We start from the raw sequence: 15703 nt of genomic DNA, 5'->3' as shown, positions 1-15703 counted from the left end.
AAAATAGCTTGGATTATAAATTATCTACCAATATAATACTATTGTATATATAGTAGCATTGTATACTGGCTTATTGGCCAGTACAATAATATAGCAATGGTGACTCTCCTGTAGAAAATAAGCAAAATTTAATTCAACTGAGTCCCATGAAAATGCATCAGAGAAGGCAACTTAGCAGATATTAAAATTGAGACATTCAATAGAGTAAGTGGCAGCTTAGAGTACAACACACAACATCAATAGCTCTGTATGGAAACATCAAGTCTTGACTTCAGAGACAGAGAAATGTGTAGAAACAAACTTAGCTTGAGTACTTGAATTTTAAAATTGTCCTTTTTCCTATCGCTTGAAACAAAAAAAAGTACATATTTTAGTACCTCTGCTCTCTTCACCTTTTTGCCACAAACTGTATACTCTGGTGCCCAGGAAGATATAACCCAGTTGTTAAAGCCATGCCAAAGTAAATCACCCTTAGGCAATCCTTAAATTCATGCCCTTGCATCAGTAACAGCCTGTGCTTAAGAACAGGAACTCTACCTTCAGACATTGTAAACAAGTCTAGATATAGTAGATAGATGCCTTGACTCTTCTTGTTTCATTTCCTAAAATAGTTTAAGAGTTGGGAACTTCTTCCTAAAAAAGCAATGTCCTCCTAGATTAACCAGCTATTCTTCATTGTTTTTTTTACTAAAAACTTTGAGCAATCTTCCCAGAGCAAGGGGTTTTACTCCATAGCAATTCTTCTAGCTAGGATAAAGCTTTAGGAGCATGAGTTGACTGAACTCTGTTTTCTTCTCCTACATGTAACCTTTGTGACTGGTGTAGACCAAGACTAACTCAGGTCAATCCACTGCTTGAGGCTTGGTACTGCAATACAATGAAATACTAGTGGGTCATAAAATATTAACAGAGAGAAGTTTACTCAGCCATAAAAATGATCAATAAAATGTGAGGATACAATATTGATTCAGGTGGGTGAAGCTCCCTTGTGTCTTCATATCCATCATAATGGTAACTCTAATGAAATCACAGATCTTTAAGGCTAATGAAAATAATAAAATATGAATATACCCATTCTCTAATCCAGGGTTGTCCAAAATGCAGCCCACCGGCTGCATGCTGCCCACAGTGTGACTTAGCACCTGCCTACAAGCATAGAAATTTACATAAATGCTTTAGTAAAGGAAGCTGAGCTAAAGGAGAGTTCTCACTAAAATGGCAAATCTAAATATATTGTCTATTGCTTCAATAAATAAGGTTGGACACCCTGCCCTGCTCTATAAACTCTAGTGGCTCCCTATTCCTTTCAAAATAATAATAATAATAATAATATTAATAATAAAATCACTATTATTATAATGTAGATTTATTCCTTACATTGACTAGAGGCTAAATTTTGAGTCCATATGATAACAGAAAAGTATATTTAGAGTCAATCTTTGTAAAAAGTACTTGTTCTACTACTTAGCAGCTCTGTGGCCTTTCGCAAGTCACTGGCTTTCTAAGCCTCAGTTTCCTCATGTGTAAAATGATTATAGATTAGATGATCTCTAAAGTCTTATTCTCCTCTAAGATTTTGCAGTGCTGTGATTCTGGTGGGGACTTCCCCAAAGCAGAAAGTGCTTCTTCTGGAGACAGTGAGTTCTGCAACCCCGGAGGTCTTCAGGCTGTATAACTACTTGTCAGGCGTACTTTAGAGTGGATTCTAGCTCAGCTATGGGTTGGACTACATTATAATGGAAGTTGCTTCTGTAAAATAGGGTCTCACTGTTTTCTCCCGTAGAGAGAGATGTGTTAATAAGAATGGCTCTTTCCCCACTGGGTCACCTGTGGAACATTCTCCTTTTCTTCCCCTCATCAGGCACTTAGTAACCTGGATCAGTTTCATACACTAGTAAGGGCACCACAGTGTTTATAAGGAAGTGCTTGCACACATCACCCTTCTTCCCCAGTCACCAGCTCTCCTCTCTTTCCCTCTCACCCCCCTCTCAATTCCCCCGCTGGTGATTCCATTTGAAATGTATGGTGATATCCCTCCTCCCTCAATTGCTCAGTGTGCTGCTGTGAAAACAAAACCAATTTTAGCATCAAGGGATATTTTCAAGTATTTTTCCATCCTGGGTCTGCCGTTAGAATCTTCAGTTGTTCTGTTGCCATGGTGAGTAGGGTGGAGGCAATACTTCTAGTCAAGAGAAAAAAGACATGAAATGAACGCTAATGTACAGTAAACTGACAGCCCTTTGCTTTTAACCCGTACAGAGTAAAGGAAGTGACTTATCGGCTTAACTCAGATATAGCAAGGGTGACATGTGACAGTTCACAAGGGCTTTAAATTAAGATTGCCCATTTTCTTTGATTTTTTGAATCAATGCTGAATACATCTACAGCTCCAAAGTAGTTCCTTATTTTTAGAATATATTTAAAAGTTATAGTAGAACTATCCAGTGCCATCTTGCAAAGGTAAGCAAAACCTACTTTACTCTGGGTTGTTCCATTAAAGCTATTAATGGTATGTATTTTGATGAAACTCTGCTGCTATAAAATATTTGGGCAATAAAAGCAACACACTCTGTCTATGGTTCCACGAGCAGAGTCTGTGCCTTTGCTCACAGGGTTTGTGGATTAGGGTGACAATTCCTTGGAAAGCACAGCTACAGTTTTCTGTTTCTGCCCAGCTCAGGACTTTGTACTCTTGCTTCAAAATCACTCTGCCACAGCTCTAGCGCAACACTAAGAAATGAAAATATTTAGCATTATGAAGAGATGATGACTGAAATAATGTTGCAACCAGAGCTGGCCTTACACAGAAGCCGAGTAGGCGAAGGTGTGATCTGAGGGGTGCAGGGAAGGTCTTCTGTCCAAAAATATCTCTCCCACCCATCTGCCACAGTGCCTGAAACTCCACTCTGAGATATTTATTTGTTGGGTAAAAAGCTCTAGGGTCTCTGGGTATCTCTTCTACAATATGAAACACCCTTGGAAAAAGGTAGCTCATCAAAGCGTTCCCAGATTATTATGTGATTATAAGAATTAATGTTGGAATTGTAAGCTCAATCAGTGAGAATATACTTCTCCTCACAGAGCCCATTAGAGGTGCTTCTTTTGGAGCAGAGCCCTTTCCTCCTGGCTAGACTTTGACCTCTAATACTTATGGGTCCCAAAATGCAGTGGGGCAATTGCTTCTACTCCATTCATTTTGCCTAATCATTTGGGGAAGGCAAAGCACAGAGCCAGGATGAGGCCTTTGTACGCCATAGGCAAGGTTTGAAAGATGATCCCCTGAATTTGAAAATGTCAACTTCTGTGTTAATTGCTGTCCCTGAAGGCTCTGGGCTCTCCCTATAAGACATGTGGCTTAACTCACCTCAAAAAAATTTTCTAACTCCTGTGAAGAGCAGAATTCTCTGCTATTTTTTTTAAAAGAGTGCTTGTTTCCTTGATTTTTTTCTCAATTAGGAAATGTTCTGATCTATTATTTCATGGGTATGAAGAACTTCCAGTATATAAACTCCCTCCCATCCATTGGCTCCTCTTCTGTCACACTCTTAGAAAGCAGACTGGGCCACTGAGAGGGCTGTATGATTTGTTCAGGGTCATAAAATATATGACCAATATATGTCAAAGGCAGAACTTAAATCCAGGTCTTCCAGACTCCAAAGCCAGGCTTCTATCTACTACTCTATGCCCACTTGTGCAGTTACTGAAAAAAAAAAGTTATTAAAAACTAATCTTTGTGCTGCCTTTCAGGGAGCTGTCTACCTTGCTTACTTCTGGTCCCAGCTTTGAACTTAAGTGAGGTTTTTTTAACTCCAAACCCCCAATAACAACATACTTTCTCATAAGATACAAACATGGCAACAGTGTTTGAATCTTGCTTTCAGCTTCTAGTTGGATGCAGTAAAGTAATCACAAACCCTTTGCAAAAGGCATCTCCAAGAGAATGATTAGAACTAAGGGCAGCAATCTCCTCAACATATTTTTGTACTTGCCTTATAGTGGTATGTCCCATTTTGACTTTCCTTTCCCCCTAAAAGTTCAGCCTGATGTTGGATTTGTTGTGTCTGAGTCTCAACACACTTCTCACATATGTGCTTTAGAAAGTCTCAGAACAAACATTCCTCTTGCCTCCTCTTCCCTAAAAATGCTATATTCCCCTATTAGAATGCAAATTCCTCAAGGGCCTTGCTTTTTTATTTAGTCTCTAGTGCTTAATTTAGTGTCTGTTATATAGGAAGCATTTAATAAATGTTTCTCCATTCATTCATTCATAGCTTCTCTTTTCATGTGACCTGTCCTCCCTGTCAGGTCCCCTCCTCAGCCTATGCACCACCAAAAGGCTCAGAGCAAGGTAAATTGTAGTTTGATTACAGGTGGGATGATGGGGGAAAAGAGATAAGGGGGATGGGAAGACCAAGAAGTATTTTTTTAAAGGAGGTGCTGACCCAAGAAAGCTGGCCTAGGTGGATGACATGATAGAAGGTTTTGGCAGCTGAGGGATAAAGGAGTTCCTTAGGCCATTACATCAGAAAGTGAGGGAGGAGTTCAGAAAAAGTAAAGAAAGTAGGAAAGACAAATACACAACAGAAATAAAGACCTAGAACTGAAAGTGACCTTTGAGGACATCTGGTCCAACCGCTTCATTTTATATTTAACCAGGAGGTAGTACCATTACTGTCAACTAACCTGGTCCTAAGCAAGAGCAAAATCCTTCCATGTGCATCCTATTGGTTAATGGAGCTCCATTCCTCTAAGTAGAACTGATAAAGAGGAGTCAAGATCTCTATGGTTCTCAGAGAGAAGAAGATCTATTTCTCTCTGGGTGGCCAAGATAACTTGTAAGTTTTAGGTGGTGTGGTTAAGTGCAAATTTACCCAGTTAGAATCATTTCCAAGTCCCATCCTATTAGCAAAATTGTTATACTTTCCTGAACTTGTTATATATCCAGATTCCTAGTCAAGTGACCTGGATGCAATGAAGATACTGACAGGAACAGTCATAATAATATAATATTCTTGTATATTATATGCCACTGTAGACAATATATGAGTATTGCATTGTATACTTTTGATATAAAATAAATTTTAAAAAGCAATACGCTAGATAAAATAAACCATCTTGTATAGTTTGAGACCCATAATTTCCCTTAAAAACAGATACCACCACTGCAACCATCTATAGGCTTCTCTGAACCCAAGCATTCTAGGACAGGAACCAATTGGTTTCTTTGGTATATCATGGCTGCTCCTTCTGAGGGTAGTCAAAGAGGTTAATAATATAGTCCATACTTGTAGTTCAATCCAAACTTACAGTAGGTTGACGAAAACTCAAGAACTTGGGAACTGGGACTCAAAGAATGGGTCATAAACCAATGAATCCAATGAAGATTAGAACTCCCAGAGAAGACTGCTTCTTTTTTCTTCTTTTTTGCTGTCTTTTCACTTAGAAACTGCATTTTGTCACAGCTAGTTCATCACAGAGCAAGGAGAATGAGTTCATAAACTCACTCCAGTGAGAAACAACCTGCTGCTACCATTAGCCCCCGGAATTCCTGACCTTAAGATCTACAGTTGCCATTTTCTAGTGGTTAGGAGGTAGGTCATCCCCTTTCTCCCTCTGTGTCCAGTAATCTTGTCCATTCATGGCACCTTCCCCTTGCCTACATGTCTCATCGTTTCTACTCTCCATTCCTCTCTCACTCAGTTACAAATTGCTCAACAAAAAACTAATTTTTCCCATCTATAAAGAAGGGTATTGGTCTAGATGGTCTCTAAGGTACTTTCTACCCTGAAATCCATCATTCTTTAATTTCTAGGTTTTCCTTTAATTATTTTTATGATTTTTAACCAGAAATCATGCTTGAATATTTCCTCTTGCCCTTCTCCTATTTCTATTAATAGATATGTGACCTTGAAGAAGTCACTTTACTTCTCTGAAGTTCATTTGTAAAATTGAGGTTATAATATATAATATGTATTATTATCTATCTACTTTATATTTATCTATGTTTCTGATATTTACTTTCAATAAGATGTAAGCTGTGTATGGACAGGAACCATTTTGACCTTCTTTCGCAGTGTCAAGCACGTGCCTAGTCTGTTGTCTTATGCCTAGTCTATGCATATGAATGACTCATGTTTCCAGTCTTTTCCACTGACTGTGCCTTGTATTAGTTCCTTAGGGCTTTTTTTAAAATGTCCAGTAGTTTGGTCAGTTTGTTCAGGTCATTCTCCACCATTTAATAGCATATGCCCTATAAATAGATGGCTATGTACAAGACGTCTATGCCAGCTCACTAGAAAAATGAAAGACAGCTATCAGAGGCTATAGTTTCTAATTAAGGATCAAGGCCAAAAGAGGCACTGTGAATATCTTTTCCCAGGTGCTTCTAAGAAAAAAAATTTCTTACTTCAGATGGATGGATTGTCTCTCGACAACCATCTGTGCCTCTAAGTGGCAGAATCTCCAAATCAGTTCATGATAGAAAACAGTACAAAAATGGCTTCCCAGAACTCCCTCTATATATGTAAGTCCCATTTCTGATATCCGCTGATGGTGCCTTGTTAGTTTTCTAGCTTCCCAGGGATTCTAGAATGGTAATTGGTAGGGAAAAGTTATTACCCTTTGCCTCCACTTCCCCAAACTATGATTCACTATCATTGAGCATCTTAATTGGTTGGGAGTAAGAGAAAGGAAAAAGAAAAGGAAGAGAGTAGAGTGAGCATAGCTCACCCTGATACACAAAGAAGGCAGCTTTATCACATGACGTTTTCTAGAGGCTACAGTGAGAAGGTCAACAAGCATTATTAGGCACCTATTATGTGCCATCTGCTCTACTAAGATAATGGAGACACTTGCAATCCCAGATTACCAAACATAGAGGAGATATCCTTCATCGTCCAACCACACGGATAAGAGTAGCTTCCTTTGCTTGCATAGCAAGAACAGGCTGCATCCTTAAAACTGTCAGACTAGGGTAGTCTTGCTCTTTTTCCTACATGTTCCTTCCTGTTGAGTCCGTAGGGTGAACATCATATGCAGTTCACCCAGAGTCACCATGACCCGAACCAAGAAATGGGGATAATATTTCCCCTTCTTTCCTTATAAGCCTGTGGTTTAGAGTGTTTTTTGCTTCTATTTCTGTTTGTTTTCTATTTCATTTGTAATTCTCACTTTTAAATAGAGGTAGTAGTAATCTGATCTTATCAGACCAAGGAGTTAGAGCCATGGTGACATTGGAAGCCAGGATTCTAGGCTTCATGCTGTAGGCAAACAGTCCAACAAGGAAACCCTGAGAAGCCAGGGAGACTGGGGCTTGAGTCCAAGGGAGGTTTTGGACTTGGAAGTCAGACTATGTTTATGTCTCCCATGTGTTGTGGAATATGTTTGAATACGTTTTATTGTAACTTTGAAGTAAATATTGCTTTAAAAAAACTAATCTGACTGTAAGTGGTAGATGGAATTGAGGTGTGGGTGAACCCATCCCTACATTTCAGTGAACATCATTGGTGGGGGCTGAAATGATTTGCAGACAGTCTAGACTAGACTCCCAGATCTCCCAATGCCCTTAAGATTACTGGAGAACCCTAGAGGAGGGGGGAAATGCAACATATCTGACCTTCAGGCAGATAGGGCCTGTAACCAGAGATACAAAAAGAGGAGCTCCCGATCTAAAGAGAAACAATATGCAAATTACTATGAACATACAAGCTCCTTACAGAAGAAAAGGGTGATAATCATCAGAGAGAAAGCACTAGCATAAAAGTGGATTGGGAAAGGCTTGTTGTAGAAAGAAGGATTTCACCTAAGACTTGGAGAAAGCCAGAGAAGCTAGGAGGGGTAGATGAAGAGAGGGAGAATTCTAGGCTTGGGGGAGAGGCAATGAAAATGCTTGGAATAGGGAGATGGAGTTTCTTGTGTGAAGAACAGCAAGGAAGCAAATAACACTAGATCATATAATACAAGTGAAGGAGTAAGGTGTTACTCCATTCATTAAGACTGAAAGGGTAGGAAGGGGCCAGGTTTTGAAGGGCTATGAGTGCTGTTGCTAATCTGTATAGTCTTAGAGCTGAGGACAACATTCAGCAACAAGGAAAAGAACAAAGATGCTATTATTTCCAGTGACCCAAATTTCTAATGCAGTTCTTAATTCAATAAAGACAGTGTCTTCACTGTGCTACATAAGTTCAGCAAAAGGGTAATATTACATCAAAGCTTCTGTTCAATATTTCATATTTTGCAGTGTTTTGCATCCATGAGATGAATCCACGGGCAAGTACAAGGATGTTACAAAACATTACAATAATGTTCTCTGTCCCATCCTCTCAAGGCCAGGCACTCTGGGCTTCCAAGGTGTCAGCTAGGTAATATGACAAACCAATTCATGTTACGGTTATAGGGGGAGAGAAATTCCCAGGTAATAAGTGAATTTTAAACATTGTCAATTTTGCAATGTGAGTGATTCCTTGAAAGACTGATAGGAGATATATGGAAGGAAGACAGGAAACGAGCATTTGTTAAGCACATACCATGTGCCGGGAGCACACACTTACACTAATTTTGTGCATCTACTGCTCACTTGGGCCTATAGAACTTGCTCTCTAACTAGACAGTTTTCCCCTGAAATCCTCATGGAGAAGTTTAGTAGACACTGATAGACTTTGAGTATTGCTGGTTTCCTTCTTTTACATCATGTGGAATCTACAGTATTCTGTTATAGTGATGCATGGTGTAGTTTTAATCTCTGCTACTCCCTTGGCAGTAGAATGCCAGGAGGGAACTAAGCCTGAGCCCATAAAGGTCATGGCTCTTTCATTTGTCTCTTATTACTCCTCAGAGACAATTCCATTTATACTGGGATTGCTGCCAATTGTCCACTCTCAACTGATGGATGCTGGACCGCTCATATTTACACATGAGTAAAGTGAGGCCCAAACAAGTTGAGTCACATAAGCAGTAAGTTGCAAAGCTGAAATGGACTAAAAGACCTCTGATTTCTCCTCTCTCTCTAAATCTAAGATCTCAGGAGCTCATACTTGGCCAGCACTGCTCCCCATCTTTGTTAGGCCACATCCAACTTAATGCTTGTCAGAATATATCAGTGTTATTGCTAATCTGTCTCCCATGCCCCGCTCTATCCTCCACACAGATGACAAAATTATCTTCCTTGAGCATATCTGACAATGTTACTCTCATATTCAATAAACTCCTCTGGCTCCCTATTGCCCCTGGTATAAAGCATAAACAGTTCTGTGTAGCCTTTAAAGTTTTTCATAACCTGGCTCCAGTCTATCTTTCCAGACTGGTTGGACATTACTCTCACTTCCATACTGTGCAATTAGGTTAAACTAAGCTTTTCTTTGTTTCTCACACACAGTTCATTAACTCCGGTCTCCATGACTAGAAACAATTCCCACATCACCTTTGTCTCACAGGATTGCATCTTCTAGTAGCCTCCCCCAACTTCCTTATATTTAACTAACTTATATTTATTATTTTTATTTGAATATGCATATATATACATATGTGCATATGCATACATGTTTGTATTACTTGTACACACACCACACATACATACATATATATACATATGTACATATATGTGTGTATCTGTGTGTGTGTATCTGTGTGTGTGTGTGTGTGTGTGTGTGTGTGTGTGTGTGTGTGTATAGTATAGAGGTTAAACCTCTCACTTTATAATTGAGGAAATTGAGACCCAGACAGGTTGAGATGTATCCAGGGGCACAAAGGTAGCAAATATACATACATACATATATATATATATATATATAGTTATAGTTATAGTTATAGTTATAGTTATACTTGTCACCCTGGTTAGAATATAAACTTCTTGCAAGGATCTTTTCATTCTTTATAGTTATCTCCCTAATACCTAGCTCATTGTCTGACACATAGTAGGTGTTTAATATATGCTTATTGAGTGAGTGAATAAATCATTGTCCATTAGCACCTGGAACTAAGATTCAAATGCTCTAGTGACTCTCTGCTGAAAAGCCAAGAACTCCAAATCATGGTCCAAATGATGAATACTACTGTCAGTGGGTTTCCTTCTGGCAAAATGCAATAGACCTCCAGTGGCAATCACTCTCTGGGTACAAAACTGCCCCTGAGCCATCCAGTTCTGTACTACCAATTATTCTGAACCATTTGTTCATGGTTGAAATCGTTGAGAGGTTTTGTGCTGGTGGCCTTCTTCTTCATGAATTTCTTGTAATAGCCTTGGAACCCCACTAAGGTAGGTATTCAATGACAGCCATGGAGGAAGCACTTCTATCTTCTCAGAGTCTGAGTTACTATGTGACTCACATACTTGACAGTGACTCTGTAGAACTGGCACTTGCCAAATAAGAGTTTTAGATCATACTAACTACTTCAGTGGTCTCTTCCCCTGGTTGCCATTGTCTTTCCAAATACCTTGAGATACTATAGTTTATATGGGCCAGCAGGGAGCAAGAACTTGAAAGGTAGCTTGAGGAGATCTGAGCTGCGATTACTGCTTTTATCTGGGAGGGACACTGGGGAGGAAGTGATCTTAGACTGAAGGGTAAACACAGAGCTGTCATATACTTGTGTTGGAAACAAGAAAATAAATGGTAGAGCTGAATCCAGCAACCTAGAGAGATGTGGGAATAAGAGGTAAGACGCAAGGTCACTAAAGGAAGACACTAACAAAAACTGGAAGGGAGGTGCCTTGGGTAGAAGGCATCTCTGTGTTGTAGTTATTGCTCCTTTTGTAGTCTTAAAGGGACAAGCTCTGGAGTGTCTAGAACTTGGCAGATACAGCCAGGGGAAGCTTTGTTGTTATTGTTGTTTGTCATTCATTTTCAAAAAATGACATCATGAGATGATGTCTTGACAGGTACATGAATTGGATGTGAGTGAGGCAGAATTATACAAAGTAGTCACCCTCACTTTCTTTTCCAGAGTCATCAAAGTCTAGAGACAAGACAAAAGTCAAGACAACTGGTGGTGGCCCAGGATACAGTGGATGACCTTGGTGTCTTTGATGTCTGACCAAGCTCCAAGTGCTCCACAATGCCTGCGCCAGTCTCCTTCATGGTCATTGGAACAAATTGTTCTCATCTCTCCATTCCACCAGGGGAAGTCTTCACATGCTTGCAGTGGACATCCTCCTAACTTACCAATGAGTTTGAGGCTTGCTGGTTACAATCAACCTGATTTAATCCGTCTGTTGAGATAATTTATAAGGGTATGACCATACTATAGCTTCTTGGAACCACAGGTGAGAGTTGAGTGCTGGGTAGACACCAAAGGTGAATGAGCAGCTCTGAAAGGTGCTCAGCAGGCTTTAATACCAGAGGTGCTAATCCTCCTTAAACACCTTATACATGCCATGTATATACTGTAACATGTATGGAAAACAAAATAGGTATTTAGAGTCAGAGGACCTGAGGCACAGCTGGGCTTCGCCACTTGTTTGCTGTGTGTATGACATTGGCTGAATCACTGCAAGGGTTGGATGAAAAGACCTCTAAGCTTCCTTCTGGCTCAAAATCCCACAAGTAAAAATTCAAGTTGCCAAAGTTATATAACATGACCATAAAGCAGTGAGATTGTTTTATTTATTTATTTTTTGTGCATTGTGTCTTCTTTAGCCAGCCTCATTGCTTACCAACCAACCAACAAGCATTTACTAAGTGCCTACTATGTGCCAGGCACTTCACCAATGACCACTTTACAGTTATTAATCCTGTGAAATGAAAATTCTGAGGTTTTTCTTAAATGAATACAGGGAATTCCTCAGCAGAGGCCCTTAGGATTAACTTGTTTTGGTGACAATTCAGATTCAGTCATCAAATTCCACTTATCACTAGTACATACATGTGTACAGATCCACATGCTTTTCCAAAATCCCTCCAAATTACAAGGGGCTTGGCTCAATGCTAATATGCACAGCTCCTTCCATAAAGAATTGGACAAAATTTCACACGATAGTGTGTTTCAGATTCCAAAGTGTTTTGCAAGCCTTATGTGCTGTAGGAATATGAATTATAGTCATCAATCATAAGATCACAGAGCTAAAGCTGCAAGGGACCGCAGAGATAATCCTCAGAGATAATCAAGTCCAACCTGCCCCCCCACACTCTACATTTTATAGATTAAGAGACTAGGGCCCAGGAAACTCAATGGAATTACCCACAAAAGAAGCAAGTATCAGAGATGGGAAAATTATAATTTTATTATTATTACTATTATTGACAATGGTAGCCTTAAAAAGAACAGAGCAAGTCAATTCATTCACTTGGAAGGGTCACTAATGACTGCATTGAATACCAGTCAGTAAGCAATAGAAAACAAGCAGGTCAAAATCCCATCGACTCAAGTTTGTCTCATTTTCACTTTTTTAGGACCCCTTCTCCTTCAGTTACTTCTTTCCCATTCATGCATCCCCACAGCAATATTTCAGCCTAGGAACCCAAAGACTCAAGGGTCAAAGTAGTGAAACATTTGAAGCAGGAAAGAAGTGTTGACCTCCCTGCCGCACCCCGCAACACATACTCAGGCACATGACTTCCAGACTGGGGGACATTTCCAAAATGATCCCCACCACAAAGGTTTTCATCTTTTGCATTTTTAGTATCAGAATGTTTTGGCTTCATTGACTTTCACTGTTCATTAAATCATGTTCACCTTTTCATCAGAGATTATTTCTATTCTTTCTAGGTATATTTTACCCCTCTTGCCTGGTTCTTCTCTATATTAATATTTCTCTTCATACTTATCTGAAAGTTTAGTTTCCCAGTGAGTGTGACCAGCCCGCAAGATTATGTAACTATTGCATAGGGTTAAACTTCCTGAAAATAAAATAAAAGAAGTCAGCTCCATTCTACTGTTACCACTCCACAGGGTGCAACATCAGCTTTGTAGAGTCATAAAAGGAAGGAAAAACCCTGCTTCTGCTTTGCACCCAGTCTATCTCAAACTGAAGTTTATTCCCAGTTAAAGCAGGCGATTTCTAAGCTATAGCTAGCAGACAAGTTCATGCTGCAGGCTATAGCACTTCTTATGTTCCTATAAGACATCCACAAAGAAGTGTGGATAGTAAGTAAATCCTTAGGGAGTCCTTGGCAAACTGGAGAGACTATCAGAAATAATCCACCTGAGTCCAGAGCCCAATTAGTTTTATTATTATAAAGTTATCAGATGTTTATATGATATAAATATAATATATAAAACAAAATATTCTATAATATAAACAACCATCATTTTGATAGTGCTAGAAGGTCTGCTAAGTGCTTTACAAGCATTATCTCATTTGATCTTCACAACAACCTTGAGACATAGGTGCTATTATTATCCCTCTATTACAGATGAGGAAAACAAGGCAGCTAGACATGAAGTGACTTGTCCAGGGTCACAAAGCTACTAAGGATCTCAGTCTGGATTTGAACTCAGATGCCCCTGACTTCAGGTATAGCACTGTATCCACTAGGTGACTCTGAAGTCTAAAAATAGATTGCTGAGTAATATTAGATTCATTCTTTTTTTTTCCCTAGAAAAATTTATTTTGCTAGCTTTTTTTAAGTTCTTAGGAACTAAGAAGGATATATGTCAAAATAAAGAAACTGATAACTGATTATTTGTAGAATTCATGGCATTTTGGAGGGAAGATTGGTATACTATGAAGTCCTTTGAACCCAGAGTCAGGAGACTTGGATTTGAGTCCTAACAAGCCATGTGACCATGAACAAGTCCTTTAATCTCCTCAATTAATCTCATCTGTGAAATGAGAATGATAATAAACTGGATAGTCTCTAAGGCAGTAGGATGTTGGCCTGGAAAGAATATGAAAAACTTAGATGTCAGTGAGCTTTGCCTCTATGTTTAACCTTGAGAGAATCATATTTCTCTGGGCCTCTCTCAATTTTCTTACCTATAAAATGAGTGACTAGGATTAAAAAAAATCCTCTGACATGCTTGACATCTCTGTATCTGATACTGCTTCATAGGATTGTCTTGAGCAAAAGCACTTTGTACACCTTAAACATCTATAGAAATGGGAAGTATTTTCAGAGTTGGATGGAATCTTTGTATCACATGATTTTTAGACTCAGAAGTGATCATGGATATCTATGTGTTCTAAAAACCTGAGTAGTCCAAGGTGATACTACTAGTGTCAAAGATAAGCATGAAATCTAAGTTTGCTGACTTCTAATACAATATTCTTTTCACCCTGGGAGGTTATTTCTTCTATAAAATATAAACATATATTGTATACATTTATAATGTTACAAATATAAATTGTTAAAGATTATATGTATGAATTTATATAATATAAATTTGTGGTAAGAATATGTTTAATCAATTATTTTAGAGTATTATAAACAACAACTGGGTTTTAATTACCACACAAAATTATAAATTCCCTCACTCATCCTTATTTGGCTTGATCTTCTCTGTGACCTCCACTAGCTTCACCAGTCACTCACAGCCATTAAAGCTTAAACAAAGAGGATCTTATACTTCAAAGTACTAGAGTCATATGAGAATTTAAGCTCAGACTTATCTTCATTTCTTCTAAGAACAAGTTCAGTGTTGCAATAAGAGGTTATAACCCAACCCAAGCAAGTCAAAGAGACACACCAATTAACTAATTGAAGAAAGAGGGATATGTGTCACATTATTAAAAAAAATAAAACAAAATCTTGTTGGATATGATATTTAAATATCATGTTTATATTTCTTAAGTATTAATAATCTTTACAATCTCAACTACAGTTATATGTTCAGGGTTCTGATTTAAGGAACATACATGTGGCCAGGATGCCTCCTCCTTTGTTGATTCTCTGGTTTACTGTACTTATGTCCCTTGATTCCTTAGGCTCAAGGTCCCATCAATATGGCTTCCATGATTCATGGTCTACCATACAAGGAGTGAATGAAGAAAATAGCCTCCTCAGGTTAAGGTAAATATTTATATATCTTATTTCCTTGATATGTTGGCACATAGGCTTCCTATTAACTAAAGGTTTTATATGTCATCCTGGCCTTCTGATATTCCTTTCCCGAAACTTTGATTGAAAATCAAACATATGATAACCCTTTGCTACAGACTACTTGTTTGTAAATCACTCCCGTCTACATTAGGAGACCTAATATCCAATTTTAGTACTCTAGCAATTACTAGGTATGTGACCCTGGACATGTTCCTTAACATCTACAGGCCACAGTTGCTTTGAATATAAATCAAAGAGGTTGAATTAGGGCCCTTCAGCTCTAGGGTCCTAAGAGAAAAAAAGGAATCATAGATGTACTACCTCTTATAGGGTTATTGTAAGGAAGGACACACTTTGTAAAATTTCAAGTACTATATTCATGTGCATCATTATTATTGTTATGAAAGGACTAAAAACCATGTCATTGAGAGGACGTTTGAAGGAACTTCAGACCTGTAGTTGAAAAAGGAAAACATCAGAAAAATCTTTGGGGAGGGTATACTCTAGTTTTCATAACCAAGAGGGATTAAAATTATTCTGCATAACTCCGGTGTACAGAGCATGGGACAATGAGTAGGCGTTTCAACTCAAAGTAAAGAAGAGCTTTCTAACAATTAGAGCTGTCCAAAACTGGATTCGTCTGCCTCATGTAATAGCCAGTTCCCTGTTACTCTGAAAGTGCTTAAGCAGAGAATGAATGGCTGCTTATCAGGAATGTCACAGTAAGA

The sequence above is a fragment of the Trichosurus vulpecula genome, chromosome 4, assembly GCF_011100635.1.
Source record: "Trichosurus vulpecula isolate mTriVul1 chromosome 4, mTriVul1.pri, whole genome shotgun sequence".
Classification (NCBI taxonomy): Eukaryota; Metazoa; Chordata; class Mammalia; order Diprotodontia; family Phalangeridae; genus Trichosurus; species Trichosurus vulpecula.
This window is presented reverse-complemented; position numbering follows the sequence as displayed.